The sequence below is a fragment of the Salvelinus sp. IW2-2015 genome, unplaced genomic scaffold (genome assembly GCF_002910315.2).
Source record: "Salvelinus sp. IW2-2015 unplaced genomic scaffold, ASM291031v2 Un_scaffold3110, whole genome shotgun sequence".
Lineage (NCBI taxonomy): Eukaryota > Metazoa > Chordata > Actinopteri > Salmoniformes > Salmonidae > Salvelinus > Salvelinus sp. IW2-2015.
In genome coordinates, this window is record NW_019944400.1 from 77,688 (window position 1) to 86,705 (window position 9,018).

The 9,018-nt window shown below is 51.6% G+C and overlaps 1 long non-coding RNA gene across 3 annotated transcripts in view; it reads left to right on the forward strand.

Moving 5' to 3' along the window:
- LOC112075368 (uncharacterized) overlaps positions 1-7,738 on the forward strand; it is a 26,401-nt gene extending 18,663 nt beyond the window's left edge. Inside the window, exon 3 of one of the 3 annotated variants that reach the window (XR_011477310.1) lies at positions 7,659-7,738. This is a non-coding gene — a long non-coding RNA (uncharacterized lncRNA). Of the gene's footprint in view, positions 1-7,557; positions 7,599-7,658 lie in introns of those variants that run through there. The other 2 variants (XR_011477311.1, XR_002894970.2) reach the window with 2 other exon arrangements.
- Positions 7,739-9,018: the final 1,280 nt, after the last annotated feature.

The window sequence follows — 9,018 nt, forward strand, 5'->3', positions numbered from 1 at the left end:
ACACAGTAGAGTTCAGTAACAAACTTTTTACTGTCTTTCATTACTGTACCTATCTGACTGTACCTTTACTGTACCTTTCTTTACTAAGCACATGTACCATTTCCGTGCCCTAACCTTTCGTGCCCTGCCTTTTCCTTTCCGTTTGCCGCTGCCTTTCCTTTCCGTTCCCTGCCTTTTCCTTTCCGTGCCTACTTTCCTTTTCGTGCCCTGCCCTTCCGTGCCCTACTTTTCCGTGCCACTGCCTTTCCTTTCGTGCCCAAGCCTTCCTTTCCGTGGCCCTGCCTTTCGCTTTCCGTGCCCTGCCTTCCTTCCGTGCCCTGCCTTTCCTTTTCCGTGCCCTGCTCCTTCCGTTGCCCTGCCTTTCCTTCGTGCCCTGCCCTTTCCTTTCCGTCCGCCCTGCCTTTCCTTTCCTGCCCTTGCCCTGCCTTTCTGTTATAATGAACTCTGTGTTATAATGAACTCTGTGTTATAATGAACTCTACTGTGTTATAATGAACTCTACTGTGTTATAATGAGCTCTACTGTGTTATAATGAACTCTGTGTTATAATGAACTCTACTGKRTTATAATGAACTCTGTTATAATGAACTCTGTGTTCTTGGAATCTACTGTGTTATAATGAACTCTGTGTTATAATGAACTCTACTGTGTTATAATGAACTCTACTGTGGTATAATGAACTCTACTGTGGTATAATGAACTCTACTGTGGTATAATGAACTTTACTCTACTGCCCTCTACTGTACTTTCATGTCCAAACTGATACACAGATGTCTATGATTGGTTCAGATTTGGTCCAGACCAACCAAATTTGGTTTTGTGTATCTGTTTAGGATACATCACCATGAAGAGAAGGACATTCATATCCATCAGTATGTGTATCTGTACTACAGATCAGGGAGCCATGATGAAATTCCGTTACCGGGTGTAAATCCACTTCACTTACTGAAGTTCAATAACCTAACAGTGATGGAAAAAGTACTAATTTGTCATACTTGAGTAAAAGTAAAGATATCCTTTTTAATAGAAAATAACTAAAGTGAAAGTCACCCAGTAAAATACTACTTAAAGTCTAAAAGTATTTGGTTTTAAATGTACCTAAGTATCAAAGGTAAATGGAACTGCTAAAAATGTACTTAATATCAAAAGTAAAGGTATAAATCACTTCAAATTCCGTATATTAAGCAAACCAGACGGCACAATTTAATTTTAATTTAATTTTAGTTTTTTTATTGACTGATAGCCAGTGGCACACCAACACACCACTAACCAAAATGAGATGTTTTCAAACTCAAGGGCTCGTGTCGTAGCTGATCGGTCGACCCAGTTCGTGTCGTAGCTGATCGGTCGACCCAGTTCGTGTCGTAGCTGATCGGTCGACCCAGTTTCGTGTCGTAGCTGATCGGTCGACCCAGTTTGTTCGTAGCTTGAATTCTGGCCGACCAGTTCGTGTCGGTAGCTGATCGGGGTCGACCCAGCTCGTTAGTCGTAGGCTGATCCCGTCGACGCCAGCTTCGTGTCGTGCTGATCGGTATCGACCCAGTCGTGTCTAGCCTGATCGTCGACCGCCAGCTCGTGTCGAGGCTGAATCGGTCGACCCGAGCTCGTGTCGTAGCTGTCGTCGACCGCATGCATCGTGTCGGGTAGCTGATCGGTCGAGCCCAGCTCGTGTCGTTAAGCTGATCGGTTGTCGACCCACGCTCGTGTCGTAGCTGATCGGTCGACCCAGCTCGTGTCGTAGCTGATCGGGTTCGACCCAGCTGACGTGTCGGGTAGCTGATCGGTCGAGCCTCAGTTCGTGTCGTAGCATGATCGGTCGATCCCAGTTCGGTCGTTAGCTGAGTCGTGTCCGACCCAGTTCGTGTCGTTAGCTGATCGGTCGCCAGCGGTCGTAGCTGAAGGTCGACAGTTCGTGTCGTAGCTGATCGGCATCGACCCAGCTTTCGTTATGCTGAATCGTTGTCGACCCGCAGTTCGGTCGTAGCTGATTCGGCGAATCCCGTTCGTGTCGTAGGCTGATCGCGTCGACGCCATCAGGTTCGACTATCGGCGACGTTCGAACTGACACACATTTTCACTCAATTCGTAGCAAGATGTTTTGGAAAAAGGTTTTCTGAAAAATATTTTCTGTATAAAGATACGTACACAACGGCACCAGGACCGATTTGAGGAACGAGAGGAATCAGTACAGTAATAACATGTCAAGAGGACTAAAGTGAGATATTAGTAACAACGATGAATGGAAATGGTGTTGTTTTCTGTAACAGGTGGATTATGAGAGACATGGGAGGCATTTCTAGTCCTGAACTCATAGCTTAAGTTGTGGCGAAACCGCTGGACAACAAAAAAACAGGGAGATTTAGACTGTCCTTCTGTTTCCCAAAAATCATCTGCAACAGTATTCCAGGGACATGTTCAGTGGAAGAGCAGTTCTTCTCCGGTACGTTGGTTCAGTGAAACCAGTTCTTTCCGGTACGGTTCAGTGAACAGTTCTTCCGGTACGTGTTCAGTGAAACAGTTATTTCCAGGACTATGTTCAGATGGAAAACAGTTGCTTCCGGTTACGTGTTCAGTGGACAACAGTTTTCTCACGGTACCTGATGATTTCAAGTGGAACAGTTAAGTAGTCCTGGTGGGAGCATAGATATCACGTAAATGTTTTAAAATTTGACAAGTTTATTTGTTGACATAGATTTTGAAGTTGAAAAGTCTTGTCTCAGTAGGCAATTCCATTATTTTCTTCAGTTAACATTCGTCTTCTTCTCCACAATGAATTCCTATGTGAGAATTGCAATCTGACATTCCAAAATGCTTCCACTTGCGGGAATCGCCCACCTACAGGAGAGAGAGGAGGGGAGAGTTGGGCTGGCGAAGAGAGGTGTGGAGGAGAGTTGTGGCTGGGACGGAGATAAGAGAGGAGTGGAGGAGATTGAAGGCTGCGCGGAGAGAAGAGAGGAAAAGTGGAGGAGAGTTGGGCTGGCGGAGAGAATGGCTGGCGGGAGAAGAGGAGGAGAGGAGTGCGAGGAGAGTTGGGCTGGCGGAGAGTTGGGCTGGCGGAGGAAGGGAGGAGTGGAGGAGAGTTGGGGCTGGCGTGGAGGAAGTGGAGGAGATTTGGGCTGGCGGAGGAGTTGGGCTGCGGAGAGAATGGGAGGAGAGAGGAGTGGAGGAAGAGTTGGGCTGGCGGAGAAGTTGGGCTGGCGAGAAGAGGAGGAGTGGAGGAGAGTTTGGGCTGGCGGGGAGTAGGAGATTGGCGCTGGCGGAGAGTGAGTGCTGGCGGAGAGAAGGCGAGGAGTGGAGAGATTTGGCTGCGGGAGATAAGGAGGAGTGTGGAGAGATTTGGCTGGCGGAGAGAGGGAGGAGTGGAGGAGATTTGGGCTGGCGGAGAGAGGGGAGGATAGGGAGATTTGGCAGGGAGGAGTGAGGAGAGAGGAGGAGATTTGGAATGCGGAGAGTGGAGGGGAGTGGAGGAGATTTGGTGGCGAGAGAGGGGAGGAGTGGAGGAGATTTGGCTGGGGAGAGAAGGGAGGAAGTGGAGGAAGATTTGGGCTGGCGAGAGAAGAGAGAGAGGAGATGTGAGTGGAGGAGATTTGGCTGGCGGAGAGAAGGAGGGGTGGAGAGGAGATTTGCTGGGCTGCGGGAGAGTAGGGAGGAGTGGAGGAGATTTGGGCTGGCGGAGAGGTAAAGGAGGAATGGAGGAGAGTTGGGCTGGCGGAGAGAAGGGAGAGTAGGCAGGAGATATTTGGGCTGAGCACGGAGAGAAGAGGAAGGTGGAGTGGTAGAGATTTGGAGACGGGTGGAAGAGATATTGGGGAGGCATGGAGGTAATATATGGGCTGAGAGGAGAGAAGAGTACGGGAGGGGAGTCCCTGACTCCTGTCACCTTCTACCCCCAGATGTCCATATAACAGTAATCATAGAGAATATGTTCCTATAACAGTGAATGCCAGAGATAATTTCTACGTGTTCTACCACCCAATTAAATGCCTCACACACTGGCTTTAAACAGGCATAAACACAGTCATGCTGTTAACTGCTGCTTTGATTATGAGGGAGAGGTAGGGCAAATGCCGTGGGTTTGCGCAGTGCATAGGAACTCTTTGTGTTTCTGGTCAAGACTACCCTCTAGCTCACCCTGCTGAGCCACATCACCTGCTCACCCTGCTGAGCCCACATCACCTTGCTCACCCTGGCCTGAGCCCAACTCACCCTGCTCACCCGGCTGTAGGCAGACCCTACTCAGATTGAGCCCATCTCACCGGTCTGGCTGAGCCCACTCAACCCTGCTGAGCCCACTCACCCTGCTAGGCCACTACCCTGCTCACCCTTGCTGGAGCCACTCACCCTGGCTCACCTCACTTGCTGAGCCCATCACCCTGCTCAACCTCCTGCTGAGCCCATCACCCTGCTCCACCTGAGCCCACTCCTACCCTGCTGAGGCCCTCACCTCTCACCCTGCTGAGTGCCACACTCACTCCTGCTCACCTGCTGAAGCCCACTCAGTCACCCCTGTGAGCCCACTCACTCCTGCTACCCCTGCTACCCACTCACCCTGCTACACCTGCTGTAGCCCACAACTGATCACCCTGCTTGAGTACCACCTCCTACTGAGCCCCTTCACCACTGCTCACCCTGCTGAGCCACACTCACCCGTGAAGCCGCTCACCCTGCTGAGCGCCACACCACCCTGCTGAGCCCAGCTCACCCTGCTGAGCCCAGCTCACCAGCTGACCGCTTCACTCCTGCTGAGCCCCTCACGCCTGCTGAGCCAACAAGTACTCCACCCGTTCGCGCTAGAGCTCACCCTGCGAGTGGCTCACCCTGCTCACCCTGCTGAGCCCACTCACCCTTGATGCCCGCTCAGCTGCTGAGCCCGCTCCACCCCTGCTGCCCCTGCTCTGACCGCTACTCCGCCTGCTGAGCCCGTCTCAACCCTGCTGAGCCGAGTCCTCACCACTTAGGAGCCACTGAGCCCCACTCACCCTGCTGAGCCCACTCACCCTGTTTTACTGAGGCCCTATCACCCTGCTCACCTGCTGAAGCCCACTCACCCTGCTTTGAGCCCGCTCACCCTGCTCACCCTGCTGAGCCCACTCACCCTGCTGAGCCCACTCACCCTGCTGAGCCCACCTCACCCTGCTGAGGCCCACTCACCCCACTCACCCTGCTGACCGTGTGTATCAGAGAGAAAACAAAGCACACACTGCAGACATAACCAGTGGTCTGAAGGAAGTGCAGAGTGTTTCGAGACGTAAGGGTAGAGAAACTACCTGTCAGAGGAAACCGTTGGCTATGTACCCTGGTTGTCACTATGAGATCATAACAGGCCAATCAGGGCTTTGTGGGTGTACGCCCAAAGTGTCTATGTACTCCTCTGGTTTCCTCATTCTAGAAACGTKGCCCCTCTTGCACGACTCGTAAGAAATCTGGTGAGATGTCTCCCTCATCTCCTTCAGAGAACCAGGGTTACATACAGTAACCCAAAGTTCCCTTTCGGTCGACCCAGTTCGACATCTCACTATGGGACACTTGCAAAACACCCCGGTTGCCAATAGCCTATTTCCTGAGAAGCCTGTTGTGGTACATGGTAATGTGCCTGACCCATCCTACAGCGCCGAGGACCGTGTGTGCCAGGGAGGGTGATAGAACCTCAAAGGTGTGAAGGGAATCCATCCTACTAGCCACCGCACAAATCTGACGGAGATGCCTCTGAACAGTGCCCATGACGTGGAGTGGAATGTGCCTGAACACCTAGGGGAGATAGCAATCCCCACAACTGTCCGTCTTGGCGATAGCCTCCTCTTCCCAGTGGGAGAGGTGACGTTTGGACAAAGCTCTACCTTCGAGCAGGGTTGGCAAAGCAAACAGTTGGTCACAGCTCTGGAATGTTAAGGCGCTCTGGAGAAGAGAACTGTGGAAAAGAGGTCAGTAGCTTGACTACTGAAAGTCACGGGAATGAACACGGCTTTAGGACGTATCATAACCTCGGAGTAGTCAGGACAAACTGAGTGCATGAAGGATGAACCGAGAGCGCGTGGCTAACGAGCTTGGCTGTGGCCGAGGCGAGCGACAGGGCCGTCTTATAAGACAGAGTCTTAAGATGCGCTGTCTCCAGGGGTTCAAAGTCATTGGCTGTAAGTGCCACATCCGATGATGGGGCAAGTGCCTTGGAGACCGAACGGAGACGGCGTGCTCCCTTCATAAAATAACAAACCAGGGGGTGAGCCCCTGATCATAGTCTCACCTAGTCTTGCCTGGCCAGCTGTGATTGGGGCCAGGTAGACCTTAACGGTGGAAAAGACTTTTCCCTTGTTGAGCAATTGCTGTAAGAAGGACCAACTGGCATCTCCCCCACCACCTCTGGAATACTCTCTACTTTAGATCTTAAAGTCCTCTAGTAGAAGGGGCTCTGGTGCTGTGAATTGTGGAGGCAAGCTCACAGAGTCAAAGTTGTTCCTCTCACGTGCCATGTCCAGAGATCCATCAGCTCGGTATGAGGGTGAAATATTTCCCCCAGTGCTTGGGATAGCAGATCCCGGCGCTGTGGGAGCCTCCATGGTTGTGCGTACAGGACTGGTATAATCTCTGTCAGCCATGGCTTCCCGGGCCAATGCAGAGCTATCGGGATGAGGGAATGACCGTTTAGACCGGATAGACCGTCTATCAGGATGAGGGAATGACCGTTTAGACCGGATAGACCGTCCTTTCTCGGGAATGAGGAAATGACCGTTTAGACCGGATAGACCGTCTATCCGGGTGAGGGAATTGACCGGATAGACCGTCTATCGGATGAGGGAATGACCGTTTAGACCGGATAGACCATCTTATCGGGATGAGGGAATGACCGATAGACCGTCTATCGGGATGAGGGAATTGACCGTTTAGACCCGGATAGACCGTCTATCGGGATGAGGGAATGACCGGTTTAGTGACCGTCTATCGGGATGAGGAATGACCGTTTAGACCGTTATCGGAATGAGGGAATGACCGTTTTAGACCGTCTATTCGGGATGAGGGAATGACCGGATAGACCGTCTATCGGGATGAGGGAATGACCGGTATAGACCGTCTATCGGGATGAGGGATGACCGGCGACAGTGTGCCTTGTCCTGCGATGCGTACAGATCGATGGCAGCCCTGCCGCAACACCCCCCACACCACCTCGACGATTTCGGATGAAAATGGCCACACCCCTGGCAGAGGGTTCCATCGCGACAGTAAATCAACTCGGTTTAAGTCTGCTGGCACGTGTTCCTCTGAGAGACAACATATGATCGCTTGCTCCGTAGCAAGGAGTCTTCTCTCCCGGACTGAAGTTGACAGGACCGTATTCCTCCTTGGTGGTTGATGTCTGCCACCGTAGACATATTGCCCACGTCAGGACGTGTTAGCCCTGTAGGGATGGAGTGAGGTGCTGAGGGCTAGTAACACAATGTAGAGTTGAAGAACATCGATAGAGGACATGAGATGAGCATCCTATGTGACAAAGACCTCTTGTATTTGTAATGTGGTCCATGTAGTATGTACTTTTAACCTGTGTGTTTTTGTCCTTTCTCTCAGGGTGAAGACTTTACCAACGAGGGTGAGCTCGGAGCCGACCAACCGGAGGAGTTGAGCTCGGAGGCCGACCAGACCGGAGGAGTTGAGCCGGAGCCGACCAGACCGGAGGAGTTGAGCTCGAGCCGACCAGACCGGAGGAGTTGAGCTCGGAGCCGACCAGACGGAGTGAGTTGAAGCTCGGAGCCGACCAGAACCGGAAGGAGTTGAGCTCGGAGCCGACCAGACCGAGGAGTTGAGCTCGGAGACAGACCGGAGGAGTGAGCTCGGCGACGGCTGAGAGAGCTCGGAGCCGACCCCGATCCGGAGGACGTTGAGCTCGGAGTTCAAGCAAGATCACTTCCTGATGATGACAGTAACAGAGTGATGTAGTACTGACAACATTCCTACAGCACACGCACACTCAACCTGTTTCCCATGTACCATGCAGAGCACACGTCCTCAACCTGTTTCCCATGTTATACTGCAGCAAGCACACGCACACTCAACTGTTTCCATGTTATACCTGCAGCAGCACACTCACACTCAACCTGTTTCCCATGTTAACCATGCAGCAGCACACGCACATCAACCTGTTCTCCATGTTATACCATGCAGCAGCACACGCACACTCCACCTGTTTCCCATGTTATACCATGCAGCAGCACACGCACACTCAACCTGTTTCCCATGTTATACCACTGCAGCAGCACACGCAACACTCAACCTGTTTCCCATGTTATACCATGCAGCAGCACACTCACACTCAACCTGTTTCCCATTTATAACCTGCCAGTCAGCACACGCACACCAACCTATTTCCCAATGTTATACACATGCAGCAGCACACTCAGCACTCACCTGTTTCCCATGTTATACCATGCAGCAGCACACTCACACTCAACCTGTTTCCCATGTTATACATGCAGCAGCACACTGCACACTCAACCTGTTTCCCATGTTATACCATGCAGCAGCACACCACCTCAACCTGTTTCCCATGTATACCATGCAGCAGCACACCACACTCAACCTGTTTCCCATGTTATACCATGCAGCCAGCACACCCACACTCAACCTGTTTCCCATGTTATACCATGCAGCAGCACACTCACACTCAACCTGTTTCCCATGTTATACCATGCAGCAGCACACGCACACTCAACCTGTTCCCATGTTATACCATGCAGCAGCACACTCACACTCAACCTGTTTCCCATGTTATAATCCATGCAGCAGCACACTCACATCAACCTGTTTCCCATGTTATACCATGCAGCAGCAACACGCAACTCAAACCTGTTTCCCATGTTATACCATGTCAGCAGCACACTCACACTCACCTGTTCCCATGTTATACCATGCAGCAGCACACGCACACTCAACCTGTTTCCATGTTATACCATGCAGCAGCACACTCACACTCACCTGTTTCCCATGTTATACCAGCAGCAGCACACGCCACCTCAACCTGTTTCCCATGTT